At 38.9% G+C, this 10089-nt stretch overlaps 1 long non-coding RNA gene across 1 annotated transcript; it reads left to right on the top strand.

Moving 5' to 3' along the window:
* Nucleotides 1-244: 244 nt before the first annotated feature.
* On the top strand, nt 245-6788 carry LOC103884060. Its single transcript, XR_646515.3, has 4 exons — nt 245-1009; nt 2556-2757; nt 4796-4917; nt 5422-6788. It is a non-coding gene; the product is annotated as an uncharacterized LOC103884060 (long non-coding RNA).
* The last annotated feature ends 3301 nt before the right edge of the window (nt 6789-10089 follow it).

Raw genomic sequence — 10089 nt, 5'->3', positions numbered from 1 at the left:
CATCATAGGCCGGGCGCGGTGGCGCTCGCCTGTAATCCCAGCACTTTGGGAGGCTGAGGCGGGCGGGTCGCGAGGTCAGCAGATCGAGACCATCCTGGCTAACACGGTGAAACCCTGTCTCTACTAGAAACACAGAAAAATCAGCCGGGCGTGGTGGCAGAGCCTGTAGTCCCAGGTACTCGGGAGGCTGAGGCAGGAGAATGGCGTGAACCCGGGAGGCGGAGCTTGCAGTGAGCGGAGATGGCGCCGCTGCACTCTAGCCTGGGCGACAGAGCGAGACTCTATCTCAAAAATAAAATAAAATAAAATAAAATAAAATAGTCAAATTTCATGTGACTGGTGATTACTTAGCACATAGTGATCCTTTTGAATCTTCATAAAAAATCATATAAAATAGTCATTAATGTTTCTCAATTTTACAGATGAAGAAAAGGATTCAGAGGGTACCTTTGAGACTTCACACAGGAAAGTGCAACAGTGACTTAGGACAGGGCTCTCAGAGCTTGGATGTGTACAGCCTGTCTGTCACCGAACGTCCCCTCCTCCCCAAACCAGCTCATCCATGAGTGTATTAGATTTGTCTGAATTTACTCAAAAATCTTAGGGAAATTTAAAAGTTGTATAAGAACAGCATATGAGCCAACATGAGCACTGATATCTCAAAACAGCAATTTTGTCTATTTATTTGGCTTTACTCTTTCATTAACTCGTATTTTACCTCATTCCAGAAATGATCTGATATGGCAAGCTGTTGGTATTGTTGTCATTTTATTTGTCATTAACTTGTAGGGCACTGAAGGAGTGCAGAGTTGGTGAGAAGCCTGAGGTTCTTTGGGGTGGGAAGTAGTAGCCGGAAGAGAGGCAGAGGAGAAAGGCTCCCTATCCTCCACTCGGTTCACACTCAGCTTAGGGCTAACCATGGTTGTGAAGACGGCACACAGACATTCTGAGACGCGAACTGCATCTGGCATGAACTAACTGCGAACATTCTTAGAGAAGAGGCACATAGGTAAGTGAAATCGTCTCATTTGTTCCTCGGCGATAAATTTCAGAGGCTGTATTATTTTTGGCAATGCTGATGGCAGAGAAGCGCCCGCAGTGCCAGATGGGTAGCTACAGAGACCTCGGGGAACCATAAGAAAGCCAGAAATTTGAAACAAACAAACAAACAAACAAAAAACCTGCCTCACCTTAGAGTCTGTGGAATTGACTCTGGAATTGAGCTCTCATAGTGCTTTAGGCATACCCGATATTCAAATAGTCCTGTTTTATAACATATTTGTCACCTAAATTGAATTTCCATTAGTGGAAGGGATTTGCTTTTCACATATTGCCTTTCTTTGATGTAAAATTGTGGAGAACAATAGAAGAAAAAGCATGGGGCTATCGTCAATAAATGTGGATTTGGTTCCAGGATTTTGACCTAAATTTGATCTATATTGACTACATTCCTTTGGGTAAATTATTTTCACCCTAGGCAGTCTTTCTTATCTGAGAGAATTATTCAAAATTGACACTAGGTGGTGCTCTGCTCCCACTGGCTCTACAAAAAATTTAATTGAGGCATGCCTGAGGTTTCCAGTTTGTTTTACCAATTCTGCTACACGTGTTGGTCAGGAGTATTGCAAAACAAAATAGCAACCAAAACTACAGTATTTCAAACACAATTTTTTCAAGAGACACAAGAAGAATAAAATTATAACAGTTTGCTATTCTGTGGCTACGGGTTTTTCAGGATACCCTATGTTCTTAGGTACCAAAAGAAGGTGTTCTAATATACCTTAAAAATACACTTCTCCCAAAGGAAAAATAAATCATTACGTTAAAAAGATACCTGCACCAGTACGTTTATCATAGCACTATTCATATTAGCAAAAATTAGGAATCAACCTATGTCTATCAGTAGATGACTGGATAAAACAAATGTGGTACAATACAATGGAATACTGCTTAGCCCTAAAAAGAATAAAATCATATCTTTTGCAGCAGCATGAATAGAACTGGAGGCCTTCAGAAAGTGTCTGAGTCATTTTACTTAAGTACAACATGTTCTCACTCATAAGTGGGAACTAAATAATGTATACATACGGACATAGAAAGTGGAATCGTAGACATTGGAGACTTGGAAGGGGTGGGAGTGAGATGAGAAATTACCTGTTGGGTACAATGTACACTATTCAGGTGTTGGCTACACTGAAAGCCCAGACTTCACCACTAGGCAATATATTCATGTAACAAAACGATACATACCCCCTAAATATATATTTAAAAAAAATACACTTCTTCAGAATATATGGGGAGTAAGGGGAGGAATAGCATTAGGACAAATACCTAATGCATGTGGGGCTTAAAGCCTAGATGATGGGTTGATGGCTGCAGCAAACCACCATGGCACATGTATACCTGTGTAACAAATCTGCACGTTCTGCACATGTATCCCAGAACTTAAAGTATAATAAAAAAAAAAAGATAAAAATCAATAATTAAATAAAAAGAACATAAAGTCTATCATTTTTTCTGAGGTGTAACAAAGAGTTCCTTTTTCTGTGTAACAGGGTCATCTGGATCTTTTTTGAAAAAATGTAAAATAGCAATACAGAAACATTTTATTCATTAAAATCAAATTACGAACAATCCTGAGTTCTCTACAAGCTTCAGTTCAAAACAGACCTTTGATGTCTTTCAAGTTTAAAGCACTATTTTCAATTGTGACTTTTAGACTTGGAAGAGCCCTGGCAGTTTGAACTCAAGTAAATGGTATGTGAATGTGTGGCTTTATTCTTGATTTCATTCAAAATACCATCTTATTGCTTAATAGGTCCCCTTCCAATTAGAAGAAAGATTGGTTTCTCTGAAGTGGAGGAATTGGGGTTAACAAGATTATTATTCCTGGACTTCTAAGAGCAGGAAGGAAAATAGGGGGATTGTTTTCCACAAATCCCACTGTGTGTTATGTGGGAAAGTTGAGTGCACAAAGGGGATGCTGGCCAGGTAGTCTTGGCGTGGTCCTATTAGGGTGAGAGATTTTGAGCACAGCTTCTGAAATCTCTGGAGTGCTTTCGCTCTACAAGAAGACGTACATTCAGTGACAGGCCACATGTGGGTAGTTAACAAGGGGAAGGGACAGATAGTAACAACTAACCCTTAGTATGTATTGAAACTGTTTTCAGTGCTTTCAGAGATTATTTAATTCTCACAATAGGCCAACATATGAGAAAATAGGACCAGAGAGGTACTGTCCAAGCTCACATAAGTAAATGGTAAAGCCAAGCTTCAAACAAAAGCAAGTTGGTTCCAGAATCCAGGCTTTTAATCACTAATCTACATCATCTCCCCAAATGAGAGTAAACACACAGCAATACTGTTCTAAGTGCTTTATCCATATTAACTCTTTTAATTTTCACAGCAACCCCATGCCACAGGATTTATTCTTGTTCTCCTTTTACAGTTGAGGAAACTGAAGCACAGATTAGTTAAAAGGTTAAGATGATAATTAACATTGAGGGTGTGCTTAAAGACAAGACTGCCTCTTCTTAAAGTCTGTTTGAAGGGCACTCAGCAGGTGCAGAATTGAGCTCTGATCCCCACCACCTTCTTTTTTCCCTGGGGTTCCCCTTATATGGGTAGATCCATGCTGCACAACCTCTGAAGTCTTTGGTCTAAGCATAGGGATAATTTTGGTTCCCGGTGCCTCTTGTCATGGTTGGGATTTTAAAAAAAGACACTAAATATAGAGGAGGAACAGGACACACTTCCTGTGCACTGAGCTCTACACCTTGAACGAGTGCTGTTTTAGCAACAAGGTTCTGAGGCAATTTCACAGGCACCTCCTGCACCAGCCTGCCCTCCATGGGCGCCATCTTCCTAAGTCTTCCCCTTTAACACCACAGTCAAGAAGCGCTTGGGTCTCCTCCTCAGGTGCTTGTCGTCTACTGGTAATTAACGAAATGGATGATTTCACTCTTCTGATGAAAACATCTGCTTCCCTATAGCAATAGATGTTTAGGCGGTTGGCCAGGAGGAGGAATGTGTAGACCCAAAGAGATATCTTATTAGTTACTTTATCTATTAGCAGAAAATGAGGTCCGGTGACTGGATGATTGTGTCACCAAGAGTGACAGAAAATCCAAAAGAAAAAGAAAGAGTGGTTCTCTTCCATTCACAGGTTCTTTTCAATACAAGTGTTCCTTTATTTCTTGGAACTTCAGTTTTCTTATATGCAAAGTGAATTTATTGAAAAGTCCTCTAAATTCTAGCTAATTCTTGTAGTCTCTGAATTTTGGACTCATTTTAAGAGAAATTTTGAGATAATAAAATGGATTATCAGTAATAATATTTGTATTTTAACTTGCAACTAAATTAATATTTCTTTTTAAATTTGTTTTCTATTTTTTCTGTGTTTAGTTTTCAAACTAAAGAAAACAGGCTGTATTGTGCATATAGTATCTACAATGGCACATTCAACAACTGAGTTATATCATTCTCAGTATTAATTAAAGAAATGATCAGAATCCCTAAAGAAAGTAATGCTGTGTTCATTTACTCAATTACTTTCATAGTTTTCTATTGAATGCCTTCCTGAAGCTGTCCTCACTCCCCCTCACTGCTTCTCCAAGGTATAGAAATAGGCAGCCCCATACTGCCACATGTCTGACTATGTTACATGTGTGTTATACCATATTATCCTGGATAATGAGTCATCCCATCTGACTGGCTGGGAACCATAAGGTGTTCTCCTTTTCTTAAGATTTTTGCCCTTTGAAATAATCTTTCTGTTTCTCCTCACACCAACGAGTCCCTATTCTTAGATGCTTCTGGAGTTTCCATATCTGAGTTCTTCTGGCAATGATGGCCAGAGAGAAAGGAGAAGAAAGGAACCCACCAGTAGCTGTCTTTCTGCTGCCTGTCTGAGTACAGGTACGTACAACGATGACGGGGGAGACGGTGCATGGAAACACATGGTGAGCGTGAGCCATGCCAAGCAAGGGCCTGAGTGAGGGCCACTTACAGGTTGTGGTCACAGAGGGAAGATGGACGTGGGTCCAGAAAAATGGGACAGAGAGATGGGTAGGGAAAGGGAGAGTACTTCACATGAGAAGAAGCTCAGAGACGGCAGAAGTGCACACTGGTATTTCGAGAGAATCAGCCTGGGGTGGTTGGCACTGAGGCGCAGAGAGAAAGTGGTGGGAGACAAGAAAAACAGGGTTGGAAATGAGGCTCAGAGTAGATTCTAGAGATCCAGGAACAGCAGGCTAAGGCACCTGGACTTTATCCTGCAGGCAACAGGGAAGCTTGAAAGGCTTTGTGTGTGTGTGTGTGTGGTGTGTGTGTGTGTGTAGTAAACGAATGGGATGGGTGCTATTAAACCTTGGTATTTTTCTTAAGTTATATAAAATAAATTATTTTCTATTTTACTCTTAGCCAATAAACGGGATTGAGTGGCAACTAACAAAAACTAACTTACTCTTGTCAAGAAGATCTCCACATCAGAGAACAAGACCTGGAAGCTGTAAGAAGCCTGGATCCACACAAACGGCTGCTTAGCATTCAAATACTCCCCTCCCAGAACACTTGATGTGTTTCTTGAATATCTGACTTACTCTGCTGGCCATCTACTGACAAAAGCAATCTCTCCCCAGATGAAAATTTCTCTGGCTCTTTCTCTTTGTTTGTTTTTGGTGTTGTTTAAGAAACAGCATTTCGAATTCCCTCAGCCTTCCAAGAAAGCAGGCAGATGTGTAAATTAGATTCCAAAGCTCTAAGACTTCTACATCTTAATAAGCTGGGACGCAACCATGCCCTGGAAGCAAAAGTGAATAGAATTCCCACATTCACGAAGAGTCTACTGTTGATTTGCTAAAAAGGAACAAAACGGTAACCAGATGGTAGTTGACAGGGCAACTTTAAAGACAAGTATTTCTTTTGATCTCATTCCTAAGGGAAAGAAAGTTAGATAATTAATAGCAGGAAAGAACAGGAGAGAAAGGCAAGAGAAGAAGAAATACCAAAGATAATGTATACAGGGAAATGTGAAGAGAAATGGGTATTGGAAAATAAGGGGAAAATTTAGCCAGTTCTAGAAAAATAGAAAATGGGATGAAATGAAATATAACTGCACATTTTTCATGAAATGGTTGCCTAGGAAACAACTAGGAGTGTTTCTCCCTGTACTGAATAATTGTTGAGAAACACACTGGACTTAGGGTCTCTTGGCTTTACTGGTATCAACTGGGAAACTTATGTGTCAGGCATCGTAGTTATGAGCAACATACTTTCTATATCATGCTTCTAACAACAGAAGTAGTCAGTTTCAACAATTTTGGAGGGTAATAGCAGAGGAATTGTAAGATTGAAACCTACAAACACAGGCAGGGTGAGACTTGAAAATCAGATTAGTCTAGGATGACACATTAGTATGTGTAACACTAAGCAACAAACCGTGGAAAAGTCAATTAGAAAAGCAGCTGAAGGCCCATTTGGCAATGTGAGGTCATCTTTACAGCTTGCCCGGTATCCCGTTGAAAACCAGTTTTCCATATAAAGAACTTGGTGCACTTAAAGTCATATAATGTGAAGGCAAAATTTCACATTATAAAGCAGTTCTTCATCTTCCGTTAGCGTACAGCCCCTATGGATCTTATTATCACTTTTTTGCTTTTAATCTAATAAAAACAAACAGCATTAAAAAATGCTTTACTGCTCCCATTTGAGTTTGTCTTTTCTATAGTTTAGTGAATTTTGCAGAAAATGTTTATATACATTGTCTTAAATAAACCCATCTCTATAAAGTTGTCCCTCCTGTATTTATTGGGCTGAATTCTCAGCGTGTGGGTGCGTTTGTGTACACATGCGCATACATGTGCACTTAGAGAGTTGTGAGAGGGGTAGGGGAAACAGGTGTGGGAGGGACTGTTTTTCATAATGACTCATACTATCCTTTTCCTAAACAAAAGCAGGAGTTAAGAGTGTGAGAACGTTTGCTGTTGGTTGGAAATAGACCATGGTTATTTCATCTTCTTTTTTCTTCGTATTAACATAGATAAGTTTTCTTTTTTTTTTTTTTTTGCGACGGAGTCTCGCTCTGTCACCCAGGCTGGAGTGCAGTGGCCGGATCTCAGCTCACTGCAAGCTCCGCCTCCGGGGTTCACGCCATTCTCCTGCCTCAGCCTCCTCCGGAGTAGCTGGGACTACAGGCGCTCGCCATCTCGCCTGGCTAGTTTTTTTGTATTTTTTGGTAGAGACGGGGTTTCACCGGGTTAGCCAGGATGGTCTCGATCTCCTGACCTCGTGATCCGCCCATCTCGGCATCCCAAAGTGCTGGGATTACAGGCTTGAGCCACCGCGCCCGGCCCATAGATAAGTTTTCTATAAATCTGTAAGGTCATACATATCCTATCCTGTGAGACAGAGTGAATCCTAAATTGTAAATATTTTTATTTATGGACAAATTGGAAAGGCGTAACAAAACAAAAAGCAATTATCTCAGGCTCCTGACAAATGTTTGAATTGTATCCTTGGAATTCATTTTGTCAAATATTTACTCATCCTTGTATTGGCATTACCTTGTCACTTTCATTTATTATAGAAAAAAATAAAATCTTAGTTCATGACAAGACCAACAGCAAAGCAAACGTGACATTCAACCCTCGGCCATCTGTCTGGATTTAGGTCAAGATTGTTTCCAAAACTGGAATGGGGCAGAGAAAGCCAACAAAATTATGATGGGTTTTTATTTTTGTTGTATTTATGTATTTTCCTGGTTTAAAAAAAAATACTGGGGAAAAAACAGTCAAGCATAATATGTACCATATCTCTGCATATTTCACAACATCTAGACATAGTTTACGTATATATATATTTTTTCTTCTAGATCTTATGTTTTAGTGAGGAAGACAGCTATATATCTTAATTCTAAGTAAATCTCACAAATAAGCAAAATTTTCATTCAACAACACTGATTATCATAAAACACATAATTGTGGAAGTTCCAATAAAAATTTGATATTACAATGTTAGTATAGTATATATCTTACCTACTGCCTCTCAAGCTATACTCAGAGATTAGCAATTAGCTGAGTATATGTCCTTAACTCTCCTCAAATATATGAAAAAACTGGCCCAGAGATTTTTGAAAATTCTGTTCTGAAAAAAAGTCTATAGGTTTTTTTCTATTTAAAAATTCCTTATATAAAAATTAAGAAAAAATAAAACGGGGAAAATATTTATAATTACATAGAAAATATAAATGAATACAAACAAAACAATAGGAAAAGTATTAGTATTCAAATTTTATTTTTATTTATTTTTTTATTTTTTTTTTTTTGAGACGGAGTCTCGCTCTGTGGCTGGAGTGCAGTGGCGCGATCTCGGCTCACTGCAAGCTCCGCCTCCTGGGTTCACGCCATTCTCCCGCCTCAGCCTCCGAGTAGCTGGGACTACAGGCGCCCGCCACCTCGCCCGGCTATTTTTTTGTATTTTTAGTAGAGACGGGGTTTCACCATGTTAGCCAGGATGGTCTCGATCTCCTGACCTCGTGATCCACCCGCCTCGGCCTCCCAAAGTGCTGGGATTACAGGCTTGAGCCACCGCGCCCGGCCAGTATTCAAATTTTAAAATAAATAAAAGACAATTCCAGAAAGAAGTTCACGAAGGAGAAAAACATGTGTTTAAAAAAATAATAAAAGTGCAAACAAATACAAGTTGTTTCTGTTTTGTTTTTTAAACTATTGCATTAGTCAAAATGAACCAACAGTGTAGTGGTTAAGAAGATGAACTCGGGAGACATACAAACCTGACTGGCATTGCTGTTCAACTTTTATAGGCTGTGGGGCCTAGGGCAAGTCTCCATTTTCCTAGTAAAAATTGGAAATAACAATAGCACCTATCTCATAGTGTGATTAATGAAGATTTAAATGACATGACTGTAATGTGCTTAGCACAGTGCCATATATTAAGAGACTGATTTTAATGAATTATTGTCAATCAAGCAAGTGGAAATGTAAAATGGTACAGATACTTTAATAAGGATCTGGAAAATGTATTGATGAAATATTAAGTTGTCTTTAACATGCTTCATCTAGTTTTTAATAACAGAAAAATGGACCTAGCAATCACAGTTTGGGAAGCACAATGAATTAAATGTTCTTATATTATCCCTCAGCCAAGGCTGTCAACTTTTTATTTATTTTTATTTTTATTTTTATTTTAGACGGAGTCTTGCTCTGTCGCCAGGCCAGAGTGCAGAAGCACAATTTCGGTTCACTGCAACCTCTGCCTCCCAGGTTCGAGCGATTCTCCTGCCTCAACCTCCCAAGTAGCTAGGACTACAGGTGTGTGCCACCACGCCCAGCTAATTTTTTGTATTTTTAGTAGAGACGGGAGTTCCACCATGTTGGCCAGGATGGTCTCAATCTCTTGACCTCGTGATCTGCCCACCTCAGCCTCCCAAAGTGCTGGGATTACAGGCGTGAGCTGCCCAGTCAGCTGTCAATGTTTAAGGTGTTTTGACTCAATACCTTATTCTATAAGAACATGTGTATGTATAAGCAAAACGGCAACAACAAAAAAACACTAAACAATTAAAACTCATCAATGTCTGGCAAAGGAGATGTTTTATTACTGTTGTAAATTCTGTATCTAACTTTAAAAGTTTGAAAATGAGATTCTGTATATGGAAGTTAAGAAATTTATTTCACATATATTCTCTGGAGGTATATTAATTTTTAAACAACTTTTGGTAATGCCCACAGGTCTCCAAAATTTCAAGTTTTATATTTTTAAAAACTCAGTATCTGCAAGTTTATACTTAAATTCAGTAAACTTTTTGATTTGTAAATATACTGACATTTTCTACTAATCAGATAAGATAACTGAATGATTCATATTGTTCACTTTTCCTGTGCTATGATATTACAGAACTATGAAGTTATCATGAGTTTAGATTACAAGATTCTTGAAAGATTCTTCTAGTTTGTTTAACATGTTTACAACACATCTATAGCTACTGATAGTTAGGTTACTTAATCTCTAAGAAATACAAAGATATTAGGCATAAAACATATTTTAAACTAAGAAGCATCTTTTCCATTT

Source organism: Papio anubis, chromosome 6 (genome assembly GCF_008728515.1).
Source record: "Papio anubis isolate 15944 chromosome 6, Panubis1.0, whole genome shotgun sequence".
Classification (NCBI taxonomy): Eukaryota; Metazoa; Chordata; class Mammalia; order Primates; family Cercopithecidae; genus Papio; species Papio anubis.
The sequence above is the reverse complement of the archived record's forward strand: the minus strand, read 5'-3'. Positions and strand labels throughout refer to the sequence as shown.